This window comes from Acomys russatus, chromosome X, assembly GCF_903995435.1.
Source record: "Acomys russatus chromosome X, mAcoRus1.1, whole genome shotgun sequence".
NCBI classification, from domain to species: Eukaryota; Metazoa; Chordata; class Mammalia; order Rodentia; family Muridae; genus Acomys; species Acomys russatus.
In genome coordinates this window covers 65,001,695-65,016,084 of record NC_067169.1, presented here as the reverse complement: position 1 = coordinate 65,016,084, position 14,390 = coordinate 65,001,695, and the positions used below count along the sequence as shown (strand labels likewise).

At 35.8% G+C, this 14,390-nt stretch overlaps 1 pseudogene; it reads right to left on the bottom strand.

Moving 5' to 3' along the window:
* LOC127185320 (60S ribosomal protein L26-like) overlaps positions 1 to 13,950 on the bottom strand; it is a 39,625-nt pseudogene extending 25,675 nt beyond the window's left edge.
* Between the last annotated feature and the right edge of the window lie 440 nt (positions 13,951 to 14,390).

The window sequence follows — 14,390 nt, the reverse complement described above, 5'->3', positions numbered from 1 at the left end:
ACTTTTGCAACTGAAGCTGCCTCCTCTCTGATGTTTCTAGCCTGTGTCAAGTTGACATAAAACAAGCCAGCACAGTAGATGATTTTGTATACTAATGAAGTACTCTAATACTGCGAATCATTACTAACCCATATGGACCAAAGAAGTCCTCTTTAAAAGCTTTCACCTTTTAATTTGAGTACAATGAAATGAGATCTCAGATTTCTGAATAGGAGTAACATGAGTATTTGCATTAGTAAGGCTGAAGAGAATGAGACTAGAAATAATATTTGAACACACACAAATCCAACCTAGAGTAGAGCAGAAGTCTCAAAATCTAATTTGTATCCATTTTTGATTAACTCTCCGACTTTAAGCAAATGTTTATCTTTTTTTCTGAACAGCAATACCTTTGTTTTGATATTTACTTGAAATAATAGATTATCGAAAATAAATAGTAGCTTTTTGTCGGGGTTAGTACCTGAAATATTAAGTCAAACAAAGGAGAATTTTGTGAAATAGATTCAGCCATATTTAATATCATGAACTTGGAGTCTTTATGAGTGAAAATTACTGACTTATATTAATTTAAATAATTGAGGAATAAATTGATAGCAGAATTAAGTTCTATTTCTGACTTTTCATTTTGACTTGCTATCACATTTTTGTTAAATAAATTCATATGTCTGAGCCAAGTTTCAATATTATCATTTGTTACAGTAGATGATTAGATAAATTAAATTATGAACTAAAATGTCACATTTCTTACAAGTTTAAGTTCGTTCTTCTTTGCTTTAAATTAAAGATACTGAAAATCTCTTCACTCTTTAAGAATTCCATTTGATATTTCGTGTTTTCTATTATGAACCTTTTAAACTTTACTATTGACCATTTTTCACATTCCTTAATGCATTTACAAAATCAGAATATATTCTTCAAAATACACCAATTCTCATGTAACCCTCAGAAGGATTATTTGCTAACAATGAAGGGCCAAGATTTAAAATGGAAATTTCTTTCTTTCTTTTTTTTTTTTTTTATATGACTCTTCCCAATGTACAAGCCCAGATGCATAGGGAACAGTGATAGCCATTCATGGTAATGGGCGTGATGTTGTGTCACATGTACCCGCCAACACAGCATGCGAGTGTACAAGCTCCCATCTGTTTAACAGGAGGGTGCTCACATCAAAAAGGTCACACCCCCCTACTGAGAGAGCCTGATGTCTCTGTGACCTTTTTTTTTTTTCTTTTCCTTTTTTTTTTATTAATTTATTCTTGTTACATCTCAATGTTTATCCCATCCCTTGTATCCTCCCATTCCTCCCCCCCCATTTTCCCATTATTCCCCTCCCCTATGACTGTTCCTGAGGGGGATTACGTCCCCCTGTATATTCTCATAGGGTATCAAGTCTCTTCTTGGCTACTTGCTGTCCTTCCTCTGAGTGCCACCAGGTCTCCCCCTCCAGGGGACATGGTCAAATGTGAGGCACCAGAGTACATGAGAAAGTTGTATCACACTCTCCACTCAACTGTGGAGAATGTTCTGACCATTGGCTAGATCTGGGTAGGGGTTTAAAGTTTACCTCCTGTATTGTCCTTGGCTGGTGCCTTAGTTTGAGCGGGACCCCTGGGCCCAAATCAGAAGCAGAAAGAATCAAATGGTATATACTCACTTATATCTGCATACTAGCCCAAGGGGCATGTCCCACGAAAGCCTTCACTTACCAGGAAACTGGGACAGAGGGGAAGGCATCCTATTGCGACTCTAAGTGAGAGACGTATGGGAGAATAGCAAAATAAAAGGATACAGATGGTCCTAGAAATCTACAAGTAGAACAATAAAATGGAAATTTCACTCCTCACTTTTACCTCTAAATTATCCTTCTGCCCTATCTCATAACTATTATGTTCTGAAATACAAGGTTTTACTTTATAGATTCTTTCTGTACCCAATCCAATCAAAGCTTTCCCCATCTCTCCTTCCAGTCTTTCCTTCTCAGAGCCTCCCCCTATTTTACCCTTCCTCCCCATTTCCTCAGAAAAAGGGAAGTTTCCCATGGATATCAAGCAGCCTTAGAATATGGAGTTGCAGTAAGACCTCATTCATCATCTACTGACGCTAGTCAATGCAACCCAGTGTGGGGAAAGGAATCTAAAGGCAGGCAATGTAGTAAGAGATAGATAGGACTTCTTCCACTTTGGGAGTCTCACATGAAAAGCCAGCTACATGACTGTTACATATGTGCAGAGGTCCTTGCTCTATCTCATGCATGCTCTCTGGCTGATAGTTTTTTCTCTATAAGACCCTATAGTCCCACGTTAGTTGATTCTTTTGGTTTTTCTCTGGTGCCTGGACCTGTCTGTCTCCTTCAATCCTTCCCTCTCTTCCATAACAGTTCCCTATCTGCACTTATTGGTTGGATATGAGCCTCTATCATTTTCCATCAGTTGCTGGATGAAGCCTCTCCTTCAGCAGTTATGCAGGTCTCCTGTATTCAAGGATAGAAAAATAGCAATAATAATGTTAGAGGTTTATTCCCTCTCATGCCATTGGTCTTTTTCCATTGGAAGTCTTGTCTGGTAACAGGAGATGGCCAGTTTAGGTTCCATAATCCCCATTTCTAACAGTCTTAGCAATCCTTATAGGCTCTTGGTTATTTCCATTGTCCTAGGTTTCTAGTTTGTCCCAGAGATGCCCACCTCCAATCCATTTGTCTCTCTCAGTACTTTCTCCCTCCATCCTCCTCTCACCTCCTCCCTCCTGTTCCCATCCTCACCCATCCCCCATGCAGTTAACTCCCCGCATCCACTCCTGTTGTCTAATCTACCTGCTCTTATCAATGAAATTCAAGTTTCTTCCCTTGGGCCTCCTTGTTACTTAGATTTTTTGTGGGGCTGTGTTTTGCAAAGTGGTTATCCTTTATTTACAGCTACTATCCATTTAAAAATGAATCCACACCATGTATGTCTTTCTTGATCTTGGTTACCTCACCCAGGATGATCTTTTCTATTTTCATCCATTTGTCTGCAAATTTCATGATGTCATTGTTTTTAACTGTTGCATAATGCTCCATTGTGTACATGTACCACAGTTTCTTTATCCATTCTTCATATATCTAGGTTGTTTCCAGTTTCTGCCTATTAAAAATAAAGCTATGAAAATAAATGAGCAAATGTCCTTGTGGAATGGAAGAGCATCATTTACAAATATTCCCAGGAGTGATAGAGCTGGGTCTTGAGGTAGAACTATTCCAAATTTTCTGGAAAAAATGCCAGGTTGATTTCCAAAGTTGTACAAGTTTGTGCTCTCACCAGTAGTGGAGGGTTTTCCCCTTGATCTGCAAAGGATATATTATCCTTTGTGGGTTTTTTTCTTCTTTAAAAAAATTAAACATTTTTAATTTTTACATATGCATTTATATTATTAAACATATATACAGTAAACTACCTGTATCAAGAAGAACCATGACACAATCAAGAATTATATAAATGTAACATTCTTAGTGTTTTAGCTATTCATATTTGACAGCCTTGAAGAAAGCATCTTTCCTATCTTGCTGCACATAAAATTCATAATGTAAATCAATTACCTATCATATCTCATCATTATCAACTTAAAACATCTATCTCGACCTAAAAACATCTTAATCCCTAAACAATTAAGCTTAATTGTGAAACAAATTATCGGGTCCTCAACCCTATCAGAGATTTGAGAAGGAAAAAAATTGATTACCCGTGTATATCAGGAGCACAAGTTAGTAGCTTCCCAAAAGAGAACGTGAGAGAGACAGTTTGCTACTTGAATAGTTACCCAAAACTCTTTGCTTTCTTTCTTGGCCTACACAGGGTTGTTTTAAATGGGAGCTGGCTATAAGTTATTACTAGTCTTACTTAGAGAGGAAACAAGGTTCGACTCAGGGTTGTATCTCTTTTCCTTTCCTCTGAGATACTCTCTGTCTTTGTGGCTGAGGTGTATTACTTGTATGCAGTAGATTGATGGATCTTATTTATGGATCCATTGTGTTAGTCTGTTTTTTTTTAAATTGGGAAATTGAGTAAATTGATGTTAAAATATATTAATAACCAATGATTTTTCATTCTTGTTGTTTTGATGGTAGTGGGGTGTGTATGTGTATGTACATGTTTTTCTTTAGTTTTTGTGATTTTATTTATTTTTATTTTATGTGCATTGTGTGTCTATGGGTGTCATATTTTGGAGCTACAGACAGTTGTGAGCTGCCATGTGGGTGCTGGGTATTGATCCTGGGTCCTCTGAAAGAACAGTCAGTGCTCCCAACTGCTGAGACATCTCTCCAGCCCCTTCCTTTAGGTTTTTATGGTATGAAGTTATTTACTCTCCTGTGTTTTCTTTGGTGTAGTTAACCTCACGGGGTTGGAATTTTCCTTCCAGTATCTTATGTTTGGATGGATTTGTAGATAGATATTCTTTTAAAAATTTCCCACTCATGGAGACTGATAGTTTTGCTGGGTGTAGTAGTCTGGTGTGGGATCTGTGGGATCTTAGAGGTTGCAAGACAAGCTTCTGGCTTTTAAAATCTCTGTTGAGAAGTCAGGTGTAATTCTGGTAGGTCTGTCATTACATGTAACGTGGCCTTTTCCCCCTGTGAATTGTAATGTTCTTTCTTTATTCTGTAAATTTAGTGTTTGGATTATTTTATAGCAAGAGGATTTTTGCGGAGATGTGCAATCTATTTTGTATTCTGTAAGGTTCTTGTATATGTATAAGACATATGTATAAGACATATAAGACATTGTTTTAGGAACATTTTTTAATGGATTTTTTTGAAAACATTTTCTGCTCCTTTCATCTGGGAATTTTTCCTTGTTTTAATAAGATAGATGGGATCTAGTGGTACCATATTTCTAGTGGTACCATATTGCCCTGAATCTTAACTGTGTTCTTGTGTTGGCCTTCAGCTATCTGGTTTTGCCATTATTTTAAGTTTAGATGTTGATTTCTGAAATTTTCTTTGTTCTATGGGATTTTAAAAATATTTTTCTCCTCTTGGTTTCTGTGCCTTATCTATCTTCTGGCCTCAGTGTTCTAAAATTCTGGTGACTGGAAAGCCTTCAGGTTCCATAGGGTGTCTTCCCTCTTTTTTTTTTTTTTTTTTTTTTTTTTTTTTTTGTGGCTTCTGGGGTCCCTAGAACCAGCATGGCCAGGGGTTCTTAGTGACATACTGGTCTACAGAAAGCAGGCAGAGTTGAATATCAGAAATTGGAACATAGGAGATAAGGTACAATTCACCACTTCTTGGTTTGCTTTAAGTGGATGGACTTATGTGTGTGTGTCTTGCCTATCTATCTCTTGTTCCTGCAGGCTTTCTGAATGCAGGCAGAGTTGTGGGTCAGAAAATGGACTGCAGGTAACGGGGCACATCTCACCACTGGTGGGCATGCCTCAGGGAGACTTGGCAGGCACATACTTTGTGGGGAGGGATTTCAGGTACTTGTCCCTGGTGTGACAGGCCTCCAGGAATACAGGAAGAACTGTGAGCCTGAATTGTTTTAATTTTAAGGTTATAATATGGTTACAACATCTCTCTCTTCCTTTTTCCTTCCTAACCTCTCTTTGCTCTCTCTCAAATTCATAGCCTCTTTTTTCATTAATTGTTGTTATATGTGTGTGTGCATACATATATTAATATATTAATATATATATATATATATATATATATATATATATATATATATATATATATTCCTGAATATAACCTACTAAGTCTGTAGAAGGTAAATCATATGTATATTTACAGAATTTGCCATTTATCACTGGAAAACCAATTGGTGTGCTTTTCCCTAGGGAAAATTATTTCTCCCAATCTCAGAACTTCTTAGATGTTTATAGTTCTTTATATGGGGTTGTGGCCTTGTAGGCATTTCCAAATCCACTTTGTCACATTTATTGATGTCATTATTGTTCAGCTAATTTTTGGGTAGTTATTTCTGCGACTTTGTGGTGCAGCTTATGACATTACTAGGTGACACAGTTTCACATCAAATTCTCTGATCCTCTGCTTCTTACAATCTTTCCAGTCTTATACAATGTTTCATTGGGCTTACATATGGGAGTGTGTAGTAGAGATGAACTTTAAGATTAGGCTCTATATCTCTGCATTTTGATTAGTTGTGTTTTTCTGTAATAGTTGTCTTTATAAGAGAAGTTTCCTTGATGAAGGGGAATGAAAAACCTTATCTCTGGGTATAAGGAAAATGGTTTAGATTGTTGTTAGAGATTATGCTGGTTTAGTAAAATAGTAATTATAGGTTACCCTATAATAACGATGAATTCATTATCCCTCAGAAGTTGGATATGTTTCCAGTCCCAGGCCTGGTTTCCTCTTGTTGAGTGAGTCTTTAGTCCATTGCCAAGGTATGTGTACTAGTACTTCACCCTTAGGGTTATGGTGCCATCCTTGTTGTTGTTGTGGTTCATAGGCATCATAGCTGGGTATGATGGTTAGTTGGAAGTTTGTATGCAGTCTTCTGGTATCATGAAAAGTAATCCTCAGGGAGGAGATAATTATATCAGTTCCATTTTCAAAGGGTTGGAAGGTTTTATGCATGCTATGAAAGGAGAGAAGTATTCAACAGTTTTACTAAACTAAACAGTCTGTGAGATACAATACAACTGGTTTGACACAATATGTCTATTGGTGCAGTTGTTTGAAAGTAATCAGCCACTGTCTGAGGGAGCTCATGCTTGGTACTGTTCAGTGGGTCCCAAATCTATAGCTACCTAAGTCATAGAAGAGAACCTAATACTACTACTTTACTAAATGACCACTGTAACAAACTTCATCCTGAGTTCTTACCATTATATTAATATATGATGAAACCTATAAACCCTAAGAGATAATCCTAATTTTGCTTAGATGGTAATTAATCAAGGAGCTATAGCTAGCCAACGTTCACAGAATAAGAGACTGTGGAATGCTTGGTTATAAATAGGGCATCTGTAATACTCTGTCTTCCCTGCAAGGCTTATAAAGCATTACAAAACAGAACACAGAAAGTTTGTAAGAGAAAATGGTAGAATGTATTTGAAAGAAAACAGACTTTGGGGGCATGACAGGGCAGTTGTACACATGAACCCACAGTAATTAAGCCTTAAGACCTGAACAAGAACAAATCAACACATATCCCAACATGGAAGGGGGAAAGCCTCAGGAAGATCCATTGCATGTCTAACAGTGAATGAAAACTAATGGCTGATTGAACAAGAATCAGTTTTGCTAAGTGATTTGATTTCAGAGAGGCTACATATGTTATAGTAGGTATTCCTACACCCATGCCCATATGGATAGCAGTCAGGAAAAAGTCATGGGAATAATAAAAGAAAATTTGCATGGGGACTTGCAGTTATATATGAATTAAAAAAGAACACATTATATGAATGAAATTCTCCAAGAAAAAAGAAGTAATGGAACATTAAGGCTTATATCTATAATTCATTTGCAGACAATACATAGGTAATAGAAAAAAAGAAGTAATAAGGCAATGAAAACATATCAAACCCACATAAAAAATGAAAAGATAATTGGAATAGAAATAATTAAGTAATATAAAAGAATAACATATACAAAAAGTGCTGGGGTTGCATCTGAATGTTAAAATTCTTGCACATCTTGACAAAGCTCTAGAGTCAATGCCTATCATTTCCAAAATAAATAAATAACTATATACATACATACATACATACATACATACATATATACATAAATACATAGAAAGGTATGCATAAGAAACAATATAAAATGTAAAACAAAAATTCTTTCTTAACATTAAAAAATTAAATATATGTTGATTAAAATTAAAAAAAATACATCAAAGGTAAAAATAAATAATAAATATGTAATCAAGCTACATATTGTTTATGAGACTGTTCATTTTACATGAGACTTAGATGTAGATATTCAATGTAAATAATAAGCAAATGAGAGATTAGTTATTCTAATATAAGTCAGTATAGATTGATTTAAATAAAAAAAACATATCTTGCCACAGGTTGCAAGAGTGTCAATACAGAGACAAGACTAGAGCTCAAAAATCTATTAAAAATGTCAAATTTAATGGAACATTATCAGTTCTATGATAAAACTGGTAGCTTATAATACTTATTTCAACAACATATAGAACAATCATGCATAATCAATAATCAACAACAAAATCACTTGGAAATTGTGCTAGTTAGCATTATCTGCTAATTTGACACAGTCGATAAAAATCAGGGGAGAGGGATAATCATAGTTGACTAACTCACTTTTTTCAAGTTTGTCTTTAGGCTTATCTTTGAATGATCATCTTGATTATCTTTCTTTTCTTAAATTTTATGAAATCATTTAAAAATTTTATTATTGTAATTTAATTACAACACTTATCCCTTGCATTTTATTCCTTCAAACTGTTCCATAACCTCTTTCTACTCTTCTTCATATTTATGTTCTCTTTTTTCACTAATAAATATTGCATTCACATATATACATATATTCCTAAATACAGCATCTTCAATTCATGTAATGTTATTGTTTGTGTATGTATTTAGGGCTGATCATTTGAAATTGAACAACCAGTTGGTGTTATTTATGGATTATCTTAATCACCTTAGTTATGCTCAGCCAACTATAGGTTGAATCAAGACATCCTGGGTGATTTGAGAAAGCTTGGTATGTATGAGTCTGTGAGCAAGCCCGGGCTCGGCTGGCAGTCAGGTTTCCTTCATGGTTGCTCTTTTACATTCTTTCCTTGGGTTTGTGCCTTGATTCTCCCCAACTGGTGACTATAACCTAAAAGCATAAAATGAAATAATCAATTTCTTCCTTTCCTAAGTTCCTTATGGTATGAGAGTTCTAACATAATAACAGAATAGAACTGGAAAAGTAATAGAAGCTAATTGCATGATACTATGTTTGTGTATATACATATATATGTATATTTATGAGAAAAATATATATGATATATATTCAAACAAACCAAAACACACTTTTATCCTCACATGAAAACAAACTATTTCCCAGAATATAGAGTATTCATTAGGTCACATAGTATGATTTCAAAAACAAATTAAATTTTTTTCCATGTGAAATTAGAAAGCACTTAAAGATAAAACAGAAATTAAAAGTGGATAAAAATTTAAAACAGTGGCAGAAGTTTATACCTATTATAAAACAATATAAATATATTTGAAAAGAACCATGATTTTTGAGGATATATTAAGAATTTTGCTATTTCAAGGCCAGTATAGGCTAAACAGCAAAATTTTGTCTCAAAACACATTTTCACAACCAAGAAGATGACGAGAAATGGACATACTATTCACTATTTAAGGAAAAAATTTTATTTGTGATATCATCAATGAAGCCAGACAACTTTTTAATAAGTGAAATAAGCCAGCTACAAAAAATATTATAAGTCTCACTTATTTGTACAATCTACAAAAATCAAATTAGTGAAGTAAAAAAGAGAATGGTTGGTTACTAATGGATAGAGAGCTGAAGAAGAGATTTTTAGGTTAAACAATATAAATTTTCAGTTAGACAGGATAAATAATTCCTAAATTTTTTTTGCACAGCATAGGACTGTTTCATAATGTTGTAATATATGTTTCAATTGCTCTTCAAAAATACATTATAAATATTTTCACCCTGAAGAAATGATAATTGGCTCTTGAGGAGATCAGAGCAAGATAATGAAATAAGATTCTCCAGTAAGATATTCTCTGAAAAATCATTAATTTGAACAACTGTTCCTTTAATAAACTATGCTCACAGTATACAGGATATGAAACAATCTTGATCAGCTATTTATCTCAAAGGACTAATATGCAATATATATTATATATATAGTACAGACTGCTCTTAAGTAGTACAAATGTCCAATAAACAAAAATATTCAGTATAGCTAGGCATTAAGAAAGTGAAAATCAAAACTACATTTATTTAACTACAGACATCATCAAGAAAATAAACATAAGCCAGGCATTGTGGCACATGCATTTAATCCTAGCACTCAGGAGACAGAGGCAGGCAAATCTCTGAGTCCAAGGCAATCCTGGTGTACAGAGCAAGTTCCAGGCAGGGCTATGCAAGGCTACAAACATTTCTCAAAATACCAAAAACCTACCTACCAACCAGAAAAAAAGGAGAAATGTTAATTATTCAGGAAAACAGAAAAATCTACACTCTTGGTGACAGAGTAGGTTAGTACAACCACTGTGGCTTTTAGTTTCATGAGATCCAATTTGTCAATTGTTGGGTGTATTTACTCAGCAACTAGAGTACAACTTAGAAAACCCTCAGTTGTGCCTGCCTGTTGTAGTGTGCTCCCTATTATGTCTGCTAGAAATTTTACTTTTTATACTGGGGTTTGATTTTCACTAGGCATTGATTTTGTGCAAGATTTGAGAAAAATTAAATTTCATTCTTCTACAATGCAGATATTCTTTAATGCGTGTGTAGAGATGGTCGTGTGATGTTTGTCTTTTAGTCCATTTATTTGATTTATTGCTTTTCATATGTTAGAGAATCCCTACATTACTAAAGCAAATTTTATTATGATGAATGATCTTTTTGATGTGTGTCTGTGCTCAGTTTATGTGGGGAGCCATGCTAAATTCAGCCATGTTAGAAATCATGTGCTTCTGCTGCAAGATGTGACCTTTGAGTTGTTGGCCCTTGTTGGAGGAGGTCTTGGGTTCTAGGCTGTCTTTGGATTGACTACTCAAAGAAATAGCAGAGTTCATACAGGAAACTCACCAGAGGATTAAGGAATTTCTTACAGGGAGCTACTCAAGGGATTGTATTCTTGCCTGGGGGCTAGGGGTAGTGAGATTACAATAGATCGTTGTTGATCTTACTACATAAAGTCTACTCACCTGCATTAAAGTGAATCTTGATCAGAAATTTCCAGACTTTACTCAATTTTTTCATGTCTCTGTCCCCACTTTCAATCTGCACCCCCTCTTTCAGGTGAATCTTGGTTCAATTTGTCCCACAGGCTGGGGCAAGTTTACATGCATTTTGTTGAAAGTTTTTGCTTTGTTAAAGTATTGGTCTGTACTTTTCCTTCTCACATTCTTTATCTTTGTGTGTCATTCTTTCTTCTCCTCCCCTTTTGCTACATCTTTATCTGGTAATGGTATAGCTCACTATGTCACTCACCCTTCATCAAAGAAGCCCTTTATCTCAATATACGATTTTTAAACTGAATAATGGACACATAAAATTACACTTTGTGTGCTTATATTCTTTTATTGAAAAAGGAAAACAATTCTGCTTGTGTTCATGCCGTCCATGGGTTTGCTGCATATTCTCTCTATGCATTAGTATAGTTTTTCATTAAGCTAGAGTATGTGGAGGACTTAAAACTTGTTCTCTTCCTTCCAATTAAATTTCTGCTCAATATGACACTTTCCTGAACTGGATCAACAACTTTAAATGAGGGGTCATCAACACTTTCCCTGTCTTTTCCAACTAAATTTCAGTTTTACAGACATAACAATTGTATGGGTTTTTATGTCACATCCAAAATTAGGTTTGTACTTACTTCCAGCAAAGCTACTTCTTTTTACAGTCTTGGTAAAACTACAACTTTGATTCTCAAATGAATTTTACTCTTATCAAGTAAAAGTATTATCAGTTTTTCATTAGTAAGCTTCTTATTTTATTAACTTTTGATATGGATTTTTTCTTTTTAACTTTATTTTAGATTTGTTTTCTAATTGAAAAAATAACAAAATTTTCAGCTTGCTGCATTCACAACTTTTCATTCATTATGCATGTTGTTATACAACTTTATTTTTAATTCTTTAAAAAAAGTAATTTGTTCACATTGTATCCCAACTGGAGCCCCCTGCCTTGTTGCCTCCTGATTTCACACTCCTTCACTCATGCTTTCTCCTCCTCCTCTAGTCCACAGAAAGTGCGAAGCCTCCTCTTCTATCATCTGACCTCAGCCTATCAAGTCTCATCTGGACTGCCTGTATCCTTTTCTTTGTGGCATGGCAAGGGAGCCCCACCAAGGGGAAGTCATCAAGGAGTGGGTACCAGAGTCCATGTCAGAGGTAGCCCCTACTTCCCATATTAAGGCACCATCAAGGAGACTGTGTTGGCTATCTACTACATCTGATCAGAGGTTCTAGGTCCTCACCATGCATACTCCTTTGTTGGTGAGTCATTCTTTGAAGTACTCATCCCATGCCCAGAATTGTTGGCTCCATTGGTCTCCTTGTGGAGTTCCTTTCCCTCCAGGAGCTTCTATTCTCCAACTCTTCCATATGGGTGGACATGGACCCAGGGATGTCTGCTCAAACTGCTGCACCAACCAAGGACAGTATATGCAATAAACCTTGAACCCCTACTCAGGTCTAGTCAATGGACAAGATATTCTCCACAGTTGTGTGGAGAGAAAGGACTGACTCTGACATAAACTCTGGTGTCCCATATTTGACCACTTCCCCTTGGTGGGAAGGCCTGGTATCACTCAGAGAAAAGATAAGCAGGCTACTGAGATGAGACTTGATAGTTTGTGACCATATGGTGAAGGAGGAGGAGGTCCCTTTAGGTCACAGACCTAAGGGAGAGGAATAGGATGAAAGAAGCAGGGAGGGAGAAATAGGCGGATACAAGTGAGGGGAAAACAATTTAGTTGTAATCTGAATAAATTAATTAAATTTTTAAAAAGTCTCCCTGAGCTTTGTTCCCAATTTTGGCTATGAGTCTCATCATCTGCTTTGATCTCCAGCTAGGTGGAATCTACAGAGGATTTCTATAGTAGGTTCCATGCTATGACTTCTTTTCAACTGCCTCTAATGACTATTCTATTTGCCCTTCTGAATGAGAATTACACATTCTCCCTAGGGTCATCCTTGCTATTTTTCATCTTTAGGTCTATGTATTTTAGAGAGGTTATCATGTATTATGTGGCTAATATCCACTTTTAAATAAGTACATACCATGCATGTCTCAGTATGATCATTTATAGTTCTATTCATTTACCTGAAAATTTCCAGATTTCCTTGTTTTTAGTAGCTGAGTAGTATTCCATTGTGTAAATACTCTATAGGTTTTTAATCCAATCTTCAGTTAAGGGATATCTAGGTTGTGTACAGAATCTGGCTTTTAGGAAGAAATCCACTAGGAACATAGTTGAGCAAGTGTCCTTGTTTTATTGTGGAGCATCTTTTATGTATATTCCCAGGAGTGGTATATCTGGGTCTTGAGATAGAACTATTGCCAATTTTGTAAGAAAGCAGGAGATTGATTTTGAAAGTGGTTATAAAAGTTTACATTCCCACCAGAAAAGGAGGAGTGTTCCCCTTTCTCCACATCCTTGAGTGCATATGCTGTCACTTCAGTTTTTGATCTTTGCATTTGGATAGATGTAAGATGGAATCTCAGAGTTGTTTTGATTTGCATTTCCCTAATGACTAGAGATATTGGGCATTTCTTTCTTTTTTCTTTTTCTTTTAATTACTAAACAGTCTTTAATGAGAGTTGTGTATGAGAGGCTTCTACTCTTGCACTTTCTCGATTGTTCCTTGTATTTGCCCTTCTCTTTTACTACTTGTTGGGACTTGTCCTTCCATTCCAGGATCTTCTTCTGGTCTTTGTCCAGCTTTAGCCTGGTGATGACCACATTGCTGGGGTGGAACCCCTCGTGGACAGTTGTTCTATTACCCTTTTCTCGATGCACTCGTTCAATGTAGATGACATATTTTTTTTCCTGGATACCTGGACCTCTTTGCCAATCTGCTGGGCTTTGTAGTGTCCTCGGACAACCTGAACTTTTCATCATCCTTTCGAATGGGCATGGACTGGACATTATACTTCTGTCTCAGCTCTTTGGAAAGAGGGGATGACATGATCTTTCTCCAAATGTGAGAATGTGCATTGAAATAGCATTTGCGGTTATTGCACTGGTCAGAAGTCATGAAGGCATTGAACTTCATCTTGGTGGTAACAACCCTCAGGACACTCACCCTTGAGCATTTCTTTAGGTGTTTCTCAGGCCATTGATATTCCTTCATTTAAAATTCTGTTTAGTTTTGTACCTCATTTTTTAATTAGATTATTTCTTTGGTGGTGTTTAATTTCATTAATTCTTTACATATTTTGGTTATTAACCCTCTGACAGATATAGGATTGATGAAGATCTTGTCCCAGTCTGTAGGCTGTCATTTGTTCTGTTGACAGTGCCCTTTTGTTTATAGATTTTAAGATTCATGAAGTCCCATTTATTAATTGTTGATCTTACAGCCTGTGCTGCTGGTATTCTGTGCAGTAAGTTGTCTCCTGTGCCAGTGAACTCAAGGCTCTCCCAAACTTTTTCTTCTAACCGATTTGGTGTGTCCGGTTTCATGTTGAAAATCCACATGGACTTGAATTTTTT